The sequence below is a fragment of the Sorex araneus genome, chromosome 9 (genome assembly GCF_027595985.1).
Source record: "Sorex araneus isolate mSorAra2 chromosome 9, mSorAra2.pri, whole genome shotgun sequence".
NCBI lineage: Eukaryota > Metazoa > Chordata > Mammalia > Eulipotyphla > Soricidae > Sorex > Sorex araneus.
This window is the reverse complement of record NC_073310.1, coordinates 46,260,148-46,274,776: the sequence shown is the minus strand read 5'-3', so window position 1 is coordinate 46,274,776 and position 14,629 is coordinate 46,260,148. Positions and strand designations below refer to the sequence as shown.

General features: G+C 40.1%; 1 non-coding gene across 1 annotated transcript; it reads left to right on the top strand.

Annotated features, from left to right (window-relative positions):
* The first annotated feature begins 2,595 nt into the window (after positions 1-2,595).
* On the top strand, positions 2,596-2,756 carry LOC129398934 (U1 spliceosomal RNA). Its single transcript, XR_008626800.1, has one exon. It is a non-coding gene; the product is annotated as a U1 spliceosomal RNA (small nuclear RNA).
* Positions 2,757-14,629: the final 11,873 nt, after the last annotated feature.

Below are 14,629 nucleotides of genomic sequence, written 5' to 3'. Positions count from 1 at the left end.
TGTATATAAAGTATAATTGACGCATAATATGAATGAAAATCGAAAACTTATGTGATTAAAATATTTGTCTGGAGGACAGAGAGAGAGGGTATATTCTAGGTCACTTGTCTTGCACTCAATCATATCAGGTCAATCCTGTCACTGCCTTCAGTTCCCTGAGCATCACCAGGAGTGATCTCTGAGCACAGAGCCAGAAGTTAGACCCCAAACCAATAATAAATCTAGATATAAGATTGGCTAATTAACTGACTTTGTATTTTGACTCTTTTGGTTCAGGGTCATCAATATATCTTGATGACGTAGAAACAATTCCAGAAGCTCAGAATTAAGCTTCCATTATTTTTCAAACATTTACTGTTTACTTTTGGTGATAATAATTATTCTTTTGATGATTTTATTCTGGTTATTGACTGCTACCTATCTGAAAACAATAGATTCAAAATGACTACTGTTTTTTTTTTTAAAAGGTAGTATGAGGGTAAGGCACATTCCATTCCTGGCATGAGTCCAACTCTGGTTCAGTCTCTGGTACTGTCTTTGAGCACTTCCAGAGGTAACCACTGAGCACAGAGTCAGAAATAGCCCAAAACCACAAGGTACAGTCAAACCTCAGCTCTCATGCATCCCAATAAAGGACTACAACTTTAACATCTATCATAATCTTGCATGTCAAAATTCAGGAAGGTCTCATCTGGGTGACTTTTGAATCCCAGTAAAATCGCCCTGAGTCACCCCCTGATACTGAGGCCATGGAACTTTGAGAGGTGCAGTAATTTTGATGAACATGCCTAACATTTTGGCAGAGTCGTCTGGAAGCGAGATTAGCTGAGTGCTTTTGTGTATTTTTAGTGCCTTACCATGGGTTTTATCTAGCATGTAGTAAGTATTTCCAAGGCGGGCCAGGCACCAAAATTCCAGGACACATAAGGTTCTGTCTTTTTCAGGCTCATGTCTTACACTTCCACTCTCATTTCTTCCACACTTTGCTGGCTAAGCTGTTCGAGGCAGCTTTGGTTGGGCATGGGGAGGGGTCACAGAGAAATACATGCTGGCTTTTAATAAAAAATCTAATGGGAAAAATAAAAACTCTTTGGTCATCCTAAATTTACCATAATCTCAGCCAAAGGACCACACATACAAATATAAAAGCATAAGTCCAAATCAAATTTAGAAAGCCTAAAACCTGATTTAATTCTACCATTAACAAATTACCAAAATAGTCTAATCCTAAATATAAACAATGTTGAGGCAAAAAGATGTCTGTGTTCTACTCAAGAATGTTAACTGTCATGAACAAATGCAACATTAAAATTTAATGCTTTGTTTTTACTAAAAATAAATTCAAAATTTAAATCTGCTTATCCTTCAATATTTATCTTCCTTTTTCCCTCTCTTTTAGAACTTATTTATAAAAAGTCTACTTATGGCCATCTATTTTCATGAAAGAAGAAACTATCATTATTCAACATGTCCTAATATATGATAAATTTTTATGGCAAAGAAATAACTAAAGCACTAAAGCCCAATAATGATGTCAAATTACACCTATATAGAAAAAAGTGAGGGTGAAAAATATTCAAGTATCTACAACACAGAAACTCCCAATGATTCATGAATTAATAAAAGGACCTTTTTTCATATCTTTGTCATATTCTCTGTACTTCCTAACATATGGCATGTTTTTGAATTTCAAAGAAGTTAATACTATATGAAAAATAAGAAAAAAATATTTAAGTTTAGAAAAAATACAGTTCTTTTGCAAGACATTCATGCATACATATAGAATAATAAAATAGTATTTCTTTCTTAAGTCTTTGAAATAAATTATTATGATATTATTTTCAATCAGGAATAGTTCATTTCTTATTTACTTTCTATAGCATATTATTAGTATTGATGAATCATACAAAGGGAAAGAATTTATCTCAATGTATTAATGATAATAAAAATATAGGTAAATACAGATATATCAGAGAAAGAAAATAAAAACATTGAAATACCTGTGTTTATTAACTAGTTAACATTTTCAAAGTGCTGTTTATTTTGTTACAGTTTCAGCTTTACTAAAGAATCTGCATCACTGGTCAACTTGATTAAATCTTCTATATAAAATCAAAGTTTTGCCTGCATCCAACCCAGGTTTGATCTCAGCACCACATGGCTTCCTCGTGTCACCAGGTGAAGTCCTGGAGGCTGGGTAGCCTTGGTGGTCCCTCGTGAACCCTAGTACCGAATTACTGGCCTAGATGGATCTCATGAATACTATCTGGGAGATTCACACCCCAGAATATCAATGGCTAAATATGTAAGCACAAGATTAACTTACAAAGAACTAATGCTTTTAAACAATTTGGAATGCATGTGTTGCATAAATTTAATCCCTGGTACCACATGGCCCCTCAAGCATAGCTCACTGTTGTCTTGGTGTCCCTTGGGCACCAACAGGATTCTCTGGTGGTTCCTAGCACAGCCAGGATCAGGCAGCACCACAATGGTAGGTCTGAGCAATTAACCTCTTAGGTTCTCACTATTGTATTGAGTATAGCTAGTAATCCCCTAGTTCACTAGTGGAGAGATCTCAACAAAACAAATTGAAAAAATACCCAGCAGGGAAGATACCACGATCACGAAGGTGGTTTTCCCAGTGTGGTTTATCCATTGTTTCTGGGTATACTGACCCCTTCGATTTCCTCAAATGTGGGAAACTGGACTGCATACTTTGTGGTAGTGGGGGATTACGTTCACACTTTCTCTTGGTGTGTGGAAGGAGCACTGTCTGTAGCACTGTCATCCCGTTGTTCATTAATTTGCTCCAGCTGGCACCAGTAATGTCTCCATTGTGAGACTTGTTACTATTTTTGGCATATGCCATGGGAAGCTTGCCAAGCTCTGCCCCGTGAGGGTGGAATACTCTTGGTAGCTTGCCTGGCTTTCTGAGAGGGACAGAGGAATCGAACCCAGGTCGGCTGCATGAAAGGCAAACACCGTACTAACTCTGTTATCACTCCAGACCTGTATGGAGGGAGAAGTTGAAAAAATGTTCATATTTCATGGGGGGAAAATGGACTCTTGAAAATTCCAATAGATTAATAGAGCTGGGGAGTAGCTTAGTGGTCAGGAGTTCATGTCTTACATGTTCAAGACTTTGAGTTCAATTATAGCCACCTCACACATTGCCATCTTTGGTCTTGGAGGCCCCTGAGTACTGATGACTGGCGCTATTGTTCCCCAAGCCCACCAGGATGACCCTGGTGGTCCCCAAGATGGATGGGTCAAATCAGTGCTGCACTTCCATGCCTGCGCAGTGAAATGAGAATGGCATATGTGGCCAAATAATACCAGAAGTGGCCCTTGGGATTCCTGAACCCTTTGAGCATTCTTCAGCCCCAACTATTATTGAGAGCACCCCTCCAAAAGTAGAAGTGATTGAAATTTTGTAAATAGTACTGAGTGTACTAGCATACATATAATTTTAATGACCTTTTGATTGAAAAAGATTTACAATAGAGTAAGTATTTGTCTTCCAGGCTTATATTGCTACTGCACCACACCTGTTATTAGAGTGCTGATATTGCTCCACCATTATTCCTAGGACCTTTCTCTCTCTTTCTATCCCCCAACCTCCCTTCAAGGATTATGCCACTGTCTTTCTAATTACTTCCAGTGTTGAAGTAACTAAAAGTGAAAGATTTTTCCTGATTTAAGATCTTCAAACACTTTCCTCTCAGGAAACTTTTTTTGATCATTTTTAGTGAAGTATTTATACCAAACAATATAAAATAAATAATTTAGGACCTGCTTTGGGGGTAGACTTGGATGGTGGTGGGAAAATTCAAAATGATGGTTGTGTGAAGGTGTAATGGTGGTGGGACTGGTGTTGGAATATTGAATGTAATAAATTATTGTGAACAGCTTTATAAAAGTAAAATTATTTAAAAAAAAGACCTTTCGGAGCACCCCGGGCTTCCCTCCCCTCCGGACTGCCGGACGAGTGGCCGGCACGCCGACCCCAAGCGCCGCCGTCGTCCTGTCTTCCGGCAAAGGAGACAGGGATACTCATCTTCAAGGGCCCTCTTTCATATCACCACAAACAACATGAAGAAACAACGAAAATCCCCATTGCAACCAGAGGACGATCAAAGGAGTCCGGAAACCTCAATGGGCGCTTCCTACAAACTTGACCTCTCTGAGAAAGAATTCAGACTTGAAATCCTCAACATGTTCAATGAACTCAATGCAAAGATGGACAACTTCAAGGAAGACCTGATGGAAACAATACAACAGACAGCCGACAAAATACGGGAAGAAATGAGAGCAGAAATAAAAAACCTTCAAAAAGAAATGAAAGATTCCGTGCATGAAATCAAAAACTCTCTGGCTGCCCTCAACAATAGGATGACTGCAGCCGAAGACAGAATCAGTATGCTTGAAGATGAGCTGCAAGAGGCCTACAGGCAACAACAAACCATGGCAAGAGACCTCAAAATAGCTCTAGCCAGAATCAGAGTCCTAGGGGATGACTTCAAGAGGAACAACATTAGAATCATTGGACTACCAGAACCACAGGGAACCAACCCCAACGAAAAAGACACAGTCAAACAAATCATTGCGGAAAACTTCCCACAGCTGGACAATGCGGGCATCCAGATTCAAGGCACCCGAAGAGTGCCAGCTAAAAGGGATCCTAACAGAAAAACCCCAAGACATATCATTGTTACAATGCTGGACTTCTTCCAGAGAGACACAATACTCCAAGCAGCAAGGTCCAAGAAGGAAATCGCATACAAAGGAGCACCCCTTAGGCTCACAGCAGATCTATCAGAGGAAACCCTCCAAGCTCGAAGGCAATGGTGGGATATAGTGAAAAGACTCAATGAAATCAACGCTTCACCAAGAATACTTTATCCGGCTAAACTCTCATTCAAACTAGAAGGAATGATACACTACTTTGGGGATAAACAACAGCTCAGGAACTTCATAGACTCAAAACCAAACCTAAAAGAAGCACTAAAGGGGCTATTGTAAGACAAGAACAACCCCTACAAGCACAACAAACCTTTGCACAAAGACGGCACAAAATCCCATAACAATAATCTCCCTTAATGTCAATGGCCTGAATTCACCAATTAAGAGACACAGACTGGCAAAATGGATTCAGAGACTCAACCCAACATTCTGTTGCCTGCAAGAAACACATCTGAATAGCCAGAACAAACACAGACTCAAAGTCAAAGGATGGAAAACAATCCTGCAAGCAAACAACTCCCTCAAGAAAGCCGGGGTGGCTTTACTAGTATCAGACAACATAGACTTCAGGTTGAAAAAGATTAGAAGGGATAGTGAAGGCCACTTTTTATTAATCAAGGGATGTGTACATCAGGAAGAAATCACACTCCTAAATGTCTACGCACCCAATGAGGGACCAGCTAAATACCTACAATGGCTGCTAAGAGACCTCGAGAAGGACATCTCGAGCAACACAATAGTAGTTGGAGACTTCAACACCGCACTGTCTCCTCTGGACAGATCTAGAAGATTAAAACTCACCAGTGAAATACTGGCTTTGAAGGAAGAAATAGAAGAGAGAGGGCTAATAGATCTATACAGGGCTTTATATCCCCAAAAAAAGGAATACACATTCTTTTCCAGTGCACATGGAACATTCTCCAGAATAGACCATGCGCTGGGCCACACAACATACCTCAACAGAATCAACAAGATAGACATTGTACCAGCTATCTTTTCAGACCATGATGCACTGAAGATAAAACTTAATTGTGGACAGATGCAGAAAACCAAATCAAACACCTGGAAATTAAATAGCTCGATATTGAACAATGAGTGGGTCAGGAAGGAAATCAAAGAAGAAATCAAAAGGTACCTAGAAACAAATGAGAATGAAGACACGAGCTACCAGAACCTGTGGGACGCAGCTAAAGCCATTTTAAGGGGAAAATTTATAGCTCTGCAAGCATATCTCAGGAAGGAAGAAAGGGCCCACATAAATAACTTGACTTCACAGCTCAAGACCTTAGAAAAGGACCAACAAAAGGAGCCAAAACCAGGCAGAAGGAAAGAGATAATAAAACTTAGAGCAGAAATTAATGACATGGAAACCCAAAAGACAATCCGGAAGATCAATGAAACCAAGAGCTGGTTCTTCGAGAAAATAAACAAGATTGATAAACCACTAGCAAGACTCACAAAGAAAGAGAGAGAGAGAACCCTTATAAGCCGAATCAGAAATGAAAAGGGGGACATCACAACAGAAACCAATGAAATTCAAAAGATCATCAGAGACTACTTTGAAAATCTCTATGCCACGAAACAAGAGAACCTAGAAGAAATGGATAAATTCCTCGACTCCTATAATCTCCCAAGGCTGAACCAAGAAGATCTGGAGTACCTGAATAGTCCAATTAACATCAAGGAAATTGAAATGGTAATCAAAAGTCTTCCCAAAAACAAAAGCCCAGGTCCAGACGGATTCACTAGTGAGTTCTTCCAAACATTTAAAGAGGACCTTTTGCCAATCCTTCTCAAGCTCTTCCAGGAAATTGAAGAAACAGAAACCCTCCCTAACAGTTTCTATGAGGCTCATATCTCCCTAATACCAAAAGCAAACAAAGACACCACAAAAAAAGAAAACTACAGGCCAATATCCCTGATGAACACAGATGCAAAGATTGTCAACAAAATATTAGCAAATATAATTCAACAACTCATCAAAAAGATCATACACCACGACCAAGTGGGATTCATCCCGGGGATGCAAGGATGGTTTAACATCTGGAAATCAATCAACATAATCCACCATATCAACAAAAGAAAAGATAAAAATCATATAATCATATCAATAGATGCAGAGAAAGCATTTGACAAGATCCAGCATCCGTTTATGATGAAAACACTAGCCAAAATGGGTATAGAAGGGACCTTCCTCAATATAGTCAAAGCCATTTATCACAAGCCTATGGAAAGCATTGTCCTCAATGGGGAAAAACTAAGACCCTTCCCTCTGAGAACAGGGATGAGACAAGGATGCCCACTCTCTCCACTTCTGTTCAATATAGTACTGGAAGTACTTGCAATAGTGATTAGGCAAGAAAAAGACATTAAGGGCATTCAGGTAGGAAAGGAAGAAATCAAGCTCTCACTATTCGCAGATGATATGATACTATACTTAGAGAACCCTAAAACCTCTACCAAGAAACTCCTAGAAACAATAGACTCGTACAGTAAAGTTGCAGGCTATAGAATCAATACCCAAAAGTCCATGGCTTTCCTATATGCAAATAATGAGAGAGAAGAAAGTGACCTGAGAAAAGCAATCCCGTTCACAATTGCGCATCAAAAAATCAAATACCTCGGAATCAGCTTAACAAAGGAGGTAAAGGACTTGTATAATGAAAACTATAAAACACTACTTCAGGAAATAAAAGAGGACACAAGGAAATGGAAAGACATCCCCTGCTCATGGATTGGAAGAATTAATATTGTCAAAATGGCAATTCTCCCCAAAGCATTGTACAAATTCAATGCGATCCCTATAGGGATACCCTTGACATTTTTCAAAGAAATGGAGCAAGCGCTCCTGAAATTCATATGGAACAATAAGCCCCCACGAATAGCTAAAGCAATCCTTGGGAAAAAGAAAATGGGAGGAATCAACCTCCCCAACTTCCAACTCTACTACAAAGCGGTAGTCATTAAAACAGCATGGTACTGGAACAAAGGCAGAGCGGCAGACCAATGGAACAGGATTGAATACTCCGACATACACCCCCAAATATATGATCATCTAATCTTTGATAAGGGAGCAAGAAATGTGAAGTGGAGCAAGGAAAGCATGTTTAACAAATTGTGCTGGCAAAACTGGATGGCTACATGCAAAAAAAATGGGCTTAGACCTCCATCTATCACCATGTACAAAAATCAGATCAAAATGGATTAAAGACCTCAACATCAGACCAGAATCCCTAAGGTACATTGAAGATAAGGTCGGCAAAACCCTCCACGACATTGAAGCCAAAGGTATCTTCAAAGCTGACACGCCACTGGCCAAGCAAGTGGAAACAAAGATAAATAAATGGGACTATCTCAAACTAAGAAGCTTCTGCAACTCAAAAGAAACAATAACCGAAATACAAAGACAATCTACAGAATGGGAAAGGATATTTATGCAGTACCCATCAGATAAAGGGTTGATAACAAGGATATACAATGCACTGGTTGAACTCCACAAGAAGAAAACTGCCAACCCGATCAAAAAATGGGCTGATGAAATGAACAGAAACTTTTCCAAAGAAGAAATCCGAATGGCTAAGAGGCACATGAGAAAATGTTCAACATCACTAATCATCAGGGAGATGCAGATCAAAACAACAATGAGATATCATCTCACACCACAGAGACTGGCCCACATCCCAAAAAACAAAAGCAACCGGTGTTGGCGTGGATGTGGGGAGAAAGGGACTCTCCTTCACTGCTGGTGGGAATGCCGACTGGTTCAGCCCTCTTGGAAAACAATATGGACAATTCTCAAAAAGTTAGAAATTGAGCTCCCATTTGACCCAGCAATACCACTCCTGGGAATGTATTCCGGAGAGGCAAAAAGGTATAGTAGAGATGACATCTGCATTTCCATGTTCATTGCCGCTCTGTTCACAATAGCCACAATATGGAAAAAACCAGAGTGCCCGAAAACAGATGATTGGCTAAAGAAACTCTGGTATATTTACACAATGGAATACTATGTAGCTGTCAGGAAACATGAAGTCATGAAATTTGCATATAAGTGGATCAACATGGAAAGTATCATGTTGAGTGAAATGAGTCAGAAAGAAAGAGACAGACATAGAAAGATTTCACTCATATGTGGAATATAATGTAACTGAGAAGTACAAGTTGGCAACGATGCAACTTCTGGCAGATGTCTCTCTGGACTTAGTTACTAAAATACTAAATTACAGAAACCCAAAACTGAGAGGCCACTAAGTGTGGTCACTCGACCTCATACCTCTTCATCCTCAGCAATGGAAAACAAATTATCTAATGCTTCCTTTTCAGCAGGTCTGACTTTAGGGGAGAGACTCTCCAAACAATAATAGTGAGTTTTGTTGAAATATTGTATGCAATCAAAATGAAAGTAAAGTGAAATTTATTAGTTACACAGGAGGGGGGGGCTTAGGGTGGGGGGGCTAGGGGCGTGGGGGGGTTTGGGGTGTGAGGTGGCGGGGTGGAGCTATACTGGGATTCTTGGTGGTGGAATATGAGCACTGGTGAAGGGATGGGTATTCGAGCATTGTATAACTGAGATTTAAACCTGAAAACTTTGTAACTTTCCACATGGTGACTCAATAAAAAATAAAAAAAAATAAAAAATAAAAAAAATAAAAATAAAAATAAAAAAAAGACCTTTCCCAAACAGTGCTTAGGAGGCCTGAAGACACGGTCAGCAATATTGTCCAACTGGATTCCGTGCTAGAGCCGTGTATGTGCTACTTCTCAGGCCCTGCAGTGCCAGGGATCAGCAGAGTTGGGACCCACCAGGACTATACCCAAGGATGCCAGAGATGGAGCCCAGTCTAGATGAATGCCTGCACCCCAGCCGCTGTACTAACTCTCCTTTCCTCTTTGAGTGGTGATAATCTGATAAAGCTCCTCTCAGTGAGTAGAACTGAAAGGTTTGCTTTCCTCTCTCCCAACACCGAAAGGTTATAAAAACTTGGTAGGTTAACTCCCGCCATTCCCCAAAGAGTTCAATTGAAAATTCCTTAATAAAAATTTCTGAAAAGAAAATTGGAAAAAAATCTATATGTACTAATGCAAAATAACCAATTGGATATAATTGAACTAAACTTAACTTGTCTAGCAGGAAGTAGTCATACCTTTGTAGGCACCCCATTTCTAAAAACAGAAACAAATCAGCAACAACAAAAATAAAAAGAACTAAAAGCAAATGAACAAAATTTTTTATTTTATTTATTTATTTTTTTAAATTTAAATTTTATTGAATCACCATGTGGAGGGTTACATAGTTCTCAGGATTATGTCTGTTATACAATACTCAAACACCCTTCCCTTCACCCGTGCCCATATTACATCACCAACCACCCCATTATACCTCCCGCCCCCTCCCGCCCCCCCCAGTCCCCGCCCTTGTAAGTGATAAGTTTCACTTCGTTTACGCTTTATCTTGGTTACAGTCCATGTTTCAACACATAACTCACTATTGTTGCTAGGGTTTCCCCCCAAAAAAGAAAAGACAGTCCCACTGTCAAGGAAGCATTTGATGGCTCTCCATTGCTGAGAATGTAGAGATATTTAAGTCCCGCTGTTTGTTACATAACTTTTCTATTTTTTCCCCCCTCGTCCCGCGCCACCGAGATCACGCCTGTTTAGTAATCACCACACTGCCTGACAAAGGGAAAACAAACCAAAAAAGATGGTTATTTCTCGTCATCAGCCGGCGTGGGGCTCTGGCTTAGTTGATAGTCTGGTAGAATGTCTGCAAGCAGTTTCTGGAACCAAAAGTAATACGCTGGTATTGGTCCCGGCTCGAGATTCCACCAGCGTCCCGCTGTTCCAAGTACATAATAATTTATTCCCTTGTATCCCATTCCCACGCCACCAGGTCCGTGTCAGCTTAATGGACATCATACTATGGTTAACGCCACGCCGCGTTTCTTCCCGAGAAAGAAGGATATTTCTTCTCAGCCGGCGTGGGGATATGGCTTAGTTCAGTCTATAGAAATGGCTACCACTTTGGTGGCCTTCAATATTTCAGCAAAAGACTTACTAGTCTTGTTAGGATTTCCCACCAAAGTCCGACCTGTTAAAAGTGAACCATTTCATATTGGTGATGATTAAATGACAATAGGTTGCGCAGCCATGGCAGCGGCCTCGCGGCTTTGAATTTCTGTATAAAGTCCAGGGAAAGTACAGCCAGAAAGTACACGTCGCTACAAACTTTAACCCTATTATGGTCCCCCCAAAGTCCAACCCATTACAAAGGAACCATTTCATATTGCTGATGATTAGATGACATTAGGCTGCCGCAGCCGCGCGGTTTTGGGTTTCTATATAAAGTCCAGGGAAAATTCTGCCTAAAATTCTATCACTACAATCTTTTACCCTTCAACAAAAAACTTAGTACTATTGTTTGGAGTTTCCCCCCACGGTAAGCCCTGCCAAAAAGGAACATTTACACGTTGCTGACAATCAAGAGATATTAGGTCTTGATTAGGTCTCTATTATGGTCCCCCCAAAGTCCAACCCATTACAAAGGAACCATTTCATATTGCTGATGATTAGATGACATTAGGCTATCGCAGCCGCGCGGTTTTGGATTTCTATATGAAGTCCAGGGAAAATTCTTTTGGTAATTGCATCACTCGCTGGCAGCGCCTGGGCCAGAAGCTCCGAGCACACAGTTTGGAGGCATTTTGGGGGCGCCGCTCGTGTCCAAAGTGGTTCAGTTGCCTCCGGGGTCGATCTCGCGTGGGGCCGGAAAGGGAAAATGAAATTTTTTGAAAGAATGAAAGAAAAAGACAGAAATCAATTCTGGGAAGAGGCTGTTCAGAACATGCAGAATATTTTTCTTAGCATTCCTCAAAATTCTATTGTTCTCTAGTGAGATGAATCAAAGTACTGGCGTGCAGGTTTGCATGCAGTACTCTGGGGCCTTCCCATGGAGTTCTACAAGGTCACTTAAGTATTACTGAGAGTGACTCAATACAGCTGGGCTCCTAACACACCCTGAATACTGCCAGATATTCTCTTCCTTACACCCCTCAATAAGGACAGTAATGCATAGGATGAATGCTTAATCAGAAGTCTTTGGATCTGCAGATCCCTCAGAGGACAGAACACAAAGGAATTTATTGATCACTCTGGCACCAACTGGTCTACAACCTATCTATTTATATATACTAATCTGTATTTCTTTTCTCCCAATATAAACTGTTTTGTGTGTGCGGGGGGGGGGGTGGGGGGGCGAGGGTGTTGTATACAGATAAAATGGTTCTCTAGGAAGTGAATCCACCATCTTCCAACTTGCTAGTGTGTGGAAAATAAAGGTCTTTCTCTGGCCATAATTTTGCCTCATGATTACTTGGCCCTCTGGAGCAGTTTGGAACTGGGATCTTCATGGGAACACCAGCAATGGTTAAAATTAAATAAATTGATAGATAATTAAGCTCTAACCCTTCTGAATGCAAGCGTTTATAGTAAGAGACTCTGAAGTAGGTGATTTTAATATTATGTTGCCTTTACTGAATGAACGAAGGCCATGTATGTGGCAGGAATATTTATTCAGTTTGTAATTTGCAATAGTTTCATTATTAAAAGAGACTGAAAAGGAGTGCTGTACTTTTAAATAGAAGTGGGGAGCTCTCCAAATACCAAGTAAAACAAAACTCTTTGAATCAAGTTATAAAACATGAACAATAAACACAAAAGTTTTAATAAAAAGAGAAGATTGCACAATTACTATAGCAGATAGTCTAAGAGGTTCCTTTGTCTCAAGTATTGAAGGAGATTGTGCTATTTTAAAAACTGAGAAAAGTAAGTCTGGAGTTTCCTTAAAACAGAAACATAAGATATATACAAATATATATAATATAAATATAGATACAAAAACAATTTATGTTCAGATTTTAGACATAATCTGGAGCTACTTATCTGCATACATCTTTGTATCTTTGCTTGCTAGTTTGCTTTTTTATTATTTACAGTTGGAAGCCCACTGTAATTTTCAAACTCAATATATCCTATATTTAGACTTCTGACTGGGCTGGAGCAATAGCAAAGTGTTAGTAAAGTGTTTATCATTTAAAACAAGACTAAAATAATACTGATGGTTACTTTCAGGACTGGAGCGATAGCACAGCGGGTAGGGTAGAGCGTTTGCCTTGCACACGGCTGACCCCGATTCGGTTCCTCCACCCCTCTTATAGAGTCCAGCAAGCTATGGAGAGTATCTCACCCGCACGGCAGAGCTTGGCATATTGATATGCCAAAAACAGTATCAATAAGTCTCAGAATGGAGACGTTACTGGTGCCCGCTCAAGCTAATCAATGAGCAACGGGATGACAGTGACAGACTTCTGATCAAAATACAACTCAGTTTAAGTCTTATTTCAACTTTTCTTTCAGACAACATACCAATCTGTATGTATATTTTTGTTGGCTTTCATTTCAAATTATTCAACATTTGACCTTTTGTTCCACCTCTATTGAAACCATCTGGTTTAAATGATAGTCATATTTGATGTGCATTAGTGCAATATCCACCAAATTGACCTCTCTGCTTCTCTTCTTTCCTAAGATCCTATCTAGTCCCAATCCAGCAGCCAGAAGGAGCCTATGAAACATAAATCTTATTGTCAAATCCATGTAGTGGCTTCACAAAGCTCTTTGGATGGCCAGAATTCCTCATTTTTTCACTCTTATTAACTCTATGACCTCAGTTCCCACTAATCTATCTACTTACTCTTGTAGAGCCACGCTGGTTTCCTTGCTTTGAGTTCGGTCTGCTCTGTTTGTATTTGTCGCCTATCCTTTGCCCTGGCCAATTACTCTTTCCTTGGATAACCACACAGAAAGTTTTTAAATCTTTTATTATTTTAATGTAACTTTTTCAGTGTGTTCACTTTGACCAATTAAACTGATTTTCCTTATCCAGCACTCTATTCTATTTTTTGTATTACATTTACCACATCTTGCATTTTTAAAATCAAGTTGAGTTCACAAAAATAAGTATATTTTAGAGATAAAATGCCACACCTTTCACGATATATTTTCACCACACATGTGATATCAAAATAGCAATATTCCTTATACTACAATGAAATCACTTATTTCTCCACATTCTTACCCCCCCAGTGCATGGTAGCCTCAGTTCAAAGGAGAGAGTGGGAGAGCTTCATTTCCTTCCTTTGGGGAGGGTCCCAAGTAGCAAGAGACCCTGTGTACCCTCCTGAGTAATTCTCAGCTGACATCCCTGCTGAGGGTATTCAATGTGAAGCCTGAAGATGTGCTGCTGCCCGGCCCCTGGGATGCTGCACAGGCTGTGCTCCACGATCCTGTGGTGCTGGGAATCAAATAAGAAAAGTGAGGTTGGCTACATGCAAGTCAAGCAACTTAATCCCTTTGCTAGCTAGCTCTTCAGCCCAATTTTCATTTGACTTGCTTTCTTTGTTTTGCTTCTATTACCCCACATATGAGTGAGATCATCCGATATTTGTCTTTCTTTTTTTGTGACTTACTTAGCTCAACAGGACTCACTGTGTCATCCAAGAGGCAAGATTTCATCATTTCTTATCATCATCATTATCATCATCAGCAGCAGCAGCAGCATCCTGTTGATTGTCGAATTTCTCAAGTGATCTCAGTAACGTCTCCATCCGTCCTAGCCCTGAGATTTTAGAAGCTTCTCTTTACTCGTCCTTTCCAACGGTGCCACATTGGAGGCTCTTTCAGGGTCAGGGGAATGAGACCCACATTGTTACTGATTTTGATATATGAATACGCCACGGGGAGCTTGCCAGTCTCTCCCAGGTGGGCAGGAAACTCTCGGTAGCTTGCCAAGTTCTCCGAGAGGGAGAACTAGGCTATAACATGTCTA